Genomic DNA, 4,893 nt, shown 5'->3' on the forward strand with positions numbered 1-4,893 from the left:
ATTCATGCATGAGAAGTTTTTTTAAAACGACCTGTAGCATTTTAATTGAGCAATGGCTTCAGAGTTAGACAAGCATAAATTGATATTTGAGATTACAGGGAGCAAGAAATATTGCGATATTTCTTTTAAAAAATCAAGGTCTAAACAAAACATTGGTTGATGAAGAATGGCCATGAAGTTGCCCCAAAGCTGTTCAATTCGTTAAATCGGCTCAGCAATTGATCTGGCAATGTAACATGAGAAACAGAAAGAAGACGACAAAACTAAAAGAAGGAAACTGGAATCGTGGCGGGCAGCATGTTGAAAATAAAGGGAGGAGAAGAGATCGGAGAGGAGATGTTAAGGGGTCTGGTAGACATGAGCAAGGATCAAAGTGGAAATCCCCACAGGCGGGATGTTATTACTGTGGAAAGACATGTCACTTTAAGAGAGAGTGTCCACATCCGAAAAAGGAAGTAAAGGCAGTGACGTTTATGAACCTTGATGAAAAATAGGGGTGTCAGGACTTCCTGCCCCCGGGACCCACAAGGAACCCTTGATAAATTTAAAGGTGGGACCTTACAAAGCGGACGTAGTTTTCCTAGTCGATACGGGAGCAGCAAGACCGTCTTAAATTTTAAGCCCAAGGGAGTGGGAACGCAAAACAAAGTTAATTGGACTATGGCAACAGTTTTGTGATGAGAGGCACGAAGAATCAGTTTTGTGCTCATGACGAGATATTGCCACCAAATTGGGGATTGAATTAACTGTAAAAGGTACTATGGAATCTGTTGAGGTTCTTAAAAATGAATGTGCTCGAGCAATACAATTACAGAAACAGAATGAGAAGTCACAAGTGACTGGTAAACAAACAGAACTCCGCGATTACAGTTTTTAAAATGTTTTAATCTTTTGTTGTGTTTCCATCCTGAATTATATAATATATATAATTAATAATTAATATTTATAATAATTCAATTGTGTTAGCCTGAATCAATATTAATTGGCAGGATTCCTTCATACATTCTCAGTGACCTGTCATATTGATTCATGGTTAATTTAAAACATGACTGCATTAATTAATTGTTAATTAAAGAATGGAAAGCTACATTACTGGCCAGAGTGTGTGCAGGCAGTGGTAGCAATAGCCTTATTGGTAGGGGAGCGTCGGAAACTTACTTTTAGGGGATCCTTAGTAGTCAGCACCCCACATCAGGTACGCTCAGGAGAAGAAAGGGGCATGATTAGAAGAGCTGCTCTGAGGGAATGGAAAAGAGACTCCGGTGGGTGAGGGAGTGATACCAGCCAAAAACAAATTCCCTTATGTGGACCTATTTTGGAAGGGTATGAATGAATACCATAGAGGAAAAATGAGGGACTTTCGAGAAATTGTCATTTTGGGTATTAAAGAAGCAGCACCTAAGTCTCAGAATTTTTTTAAAACCTTTGAAGTAAGAAACGAAAATGAGGAAGCCCCGTCAGCCTTTTTATAGGGCATAAAAAAAGCCACTAGAAAATATTCAGGAATGGATCCCGATGATCCAGTAGCACAGGGACTTTTAAAGGTCCAATTTGTGACTAAATCATGGCCAGACATACAAAAGAAATTACAGAAATTAGAAGGCTAGAGTGAAAAACAGATAGAAGATCTGTTATATGAGGACGAGAAACTTAGAATCAATCAGAGAACAAAGAAGGACGCGAGAGACAGAGAGCAGATGGTAGGGGAAGGAAGCAACTGGCAGGATGTTATTACTGCGGCAAAAACAGGACATTTTAAAAGACAATGTCCAAGGTTAGGACGACAAAGCGAAGCGGTATCATTGATGATACCACTCCTCCTGAGACCCACCGGGAACCCTTGATAAATTTAAATGTGGGACCTGAAGGAGAGGAAACAGTGTTTTTAGTGGATACGGGAGCAGCACGATCATCCCTAAGCTTTAGACCTAGCGATGTTAAATTAACTAACAAAGATCTCAAGGTTTCTGGAGTAAAAGGCAAAGATTTCTTAAATCAGAACGCAGGACAATGGCTCACAGACTCTAGGATCTTGAAATATGAGACAGTCTTAATAGAACAGGATGACCTTGTGTTAGTCACAGACAGTTGTTTGAATCCAGCTGCATTTCAATGACCCCTCGCAATCCAGAACGTGACTGTCTTGATATCACTGAATATCAGACTAAAGTGCAAATTAACTTAAGAGACGTACCGTTGCATGTGATAGCTCGGTTGTTTATCAACGAGTCCTCCCGGATGATTGAGGGTAAAAAGCACAATGAATATACTATAGTAGACGGGATAGAGAGAAACATTACTGAGGCTGAAAGACTGCCTAACAGCTGGTCAGAGTTCAATGATAAGTTTTTAAATAAATATGTTGTGGCGCTCGGCTCTTCTTTGTCTATTCTTAGGAATAAAGGCCTGTTGGTACAGACACTGCCACTCAAGTTTGCAGTACATCGAATAAAACCGGATGATTGGGTCCTGATCAAGACCTGAAAAGATACCAAACTGCACCCGAGTTGGGAGGGACCATTCCTAACCCTCCCAACTAGTGAAAGAGCTGTCCGGACTGCTGAGAAAGGGCGGAGTCATCACACTCACGTTGAAGGTCATGTGAACGCCCCAAAGGCGGAGTGGCATGCTCATCCTACAAACAACCCTCTGAAAGTTAAGAAAGAAAGAATGAACTGAGACAAAGGACTCTTTTAACCTTTGTTTATATATTTATATATATATATATATATATACACTCACACATATTGTTATTGTTATTGATTGTAAGGGCTGTGTGGACTCACCTCTCCCTGAAACCTAAAAGGTTAAGACAGGACGGTAGGCAGGGTTCAGAGATCGGTAGATACTGGTATAGTATTATAATGTTAGTAGTACTAACTATTCAAGGAAGTGGGAAAAATCACTTCACTACGCTGTGCCAGAATTATGCTAAAGAGGGACTTGCCGACTGTTGGGTCTGTGCAGAGGTGGCATACCATGGTGAAGTTGGAATCCCTACCTCAGCAATACCGCTCACTAAAAAAGAAGTATATGATGTAACAAATTGGAGATGAACTCAGAAAAGATGAAGGATTGGGATGGGACTGGGGTAACTGGAGATTGACCAGGTGGGGAAAATGGTCAGTGAATTTAGGCATTTATGTGCTACTAATAATAGTTGGTTTACTGATAGGGTTTAATGTGTTAAAATGGATAATGACTAAGCTGGTAATGTCTTTGGGAGGACAACAACCAATAATGGTCATGACAATAGCACAAGCGCAAGAAAGAGAGAGTAACAGATAACTCCTAGAGTTTGAAAAAAACGACAAACTTAGAAGAACAGAAAATGACTAGATTGTGAAACTCGACACCATAGGATGAAAAGAGGGCAGAAAATAAGATTGCAAAAACAACAAATGGTTAAGAAAAGAAATGGGGGAATTGTTAGAAATGGGGAAATGTGTTGTTTTTGCAGATATAGAAAAAGCATACAGAAAAGGGGTATAGCAAGAGAACTATTAACCCTGGGAAGAATAGCTCTACTTTTCAGTGCATAATTATGGATAATCAAGTACAAACATTGATAATGATTTATTGAAGAAAATAATTCCTTTTGCTATAGATTTATTAAAACAACAGTTTCAGCAAAAAACTAAGATTACTGGAACATATAAACGAAGCATGGAGAAGATACATTGTTAAGATGTATGTACAAGAATGGAATGTACCTATGGATAATGAAAGAAGTTACAAACGGGAACATCGAGATAAGAGTTTAGCCTTATGACAGCACGTGCAAGAGGGAACTTGCCAACTTGGAAAGAAAGGAGCAATGGGCGTGGAACATAGATGGTTAGAGGCGAAATCACCCTGACCCCCTCACACTTATTGCGTCACTGTCACCCTGACCCCCACACACTTACAGCTTCACTACGAGCTGAACACACTCACACCTACTGCGTCACTATCAGACTGAGCCCCTCACATTGACTGCATCATTACCAGCCTCTCCCCCTCACACTTGCTGCATCACTACCAGCCTCTATCCCTCACACGTACTGCATCACTTTCACCCTGACCCTCTCACACTTACTGCGTCACTATCCCCTGACCCCCTTACACTCACTGCGTCACTGACACCTGACCCCCTCATACTTACTGCGTCACTGACACCTTGACCCCCTCACACTTACTGCGTCACTGTCACTCTGACCCCTCACAATGACGGTGTCACTATCATCCTGACTGACTCTCAATTATTTTATCATTATCAGTCTGATCCCTCAGAGTTACTGCGTCACTATCATCCTGACCTCTCACACTTACATCTTCACTATGAACTGGACACACTCACACTTACTGCGTCAATGTGCGACTGAGCCCCTCACACTTACTGAATCACTATCACCCTGATCCCATCACACTCACTGCATCACTATCAGCCTGACCCCATCACACTTACTACATCACTATCACCCTGGCGCAATCACACTTACTGCGTCACTACCAGCCTCTATCCCTCACACTTACTGCGTCACTGTCCCCTAAAGCCCTCACACTCACTGCATCACTATCACACTTACTGCATCACTGACCCCCTGACCCCCTCACACTTACTGCATCACTAACATCCAGACCCCATTACAGTTACTACATCACTATGACCCTGGTTCAATCAAATTTACTGTGTCACTACCAGCCTCTACCCCTCACACTTACTGCATCACTACCAGTCTCATTCCATCACACTTACTGCGTCACTGTCACCCTGACCCCCTCTTTGATATTGCGTCACTATCACTGTGGCACCATCACACTTACCGCGTCACTATCACCCTGACACATCACAATTACTGCGTCAATACCAGCCTCTTCCCCTCACACTTACTGCGTCACTATGAGCCGGAC

The sequence above is a fragment of the Chiloscyllium plagiosum genome, chromosome 5 (assembly GCF_004010195.1).
Source record: "Chiloscyllium plagiosum isolate BGI_BamShark_2017 chromosome 5, ASM401019v2, whole genome shotgun sequence".
In the NCBI taxonomy this organism is placed as follows: domain Eukaryota; kingdom Metazoa; phylum Chordata; class Chondrichthyes; order Orectolobiformes; family Hemiscylliidae; genus Chiloscyllium; species Chiloscyllium plagiosum.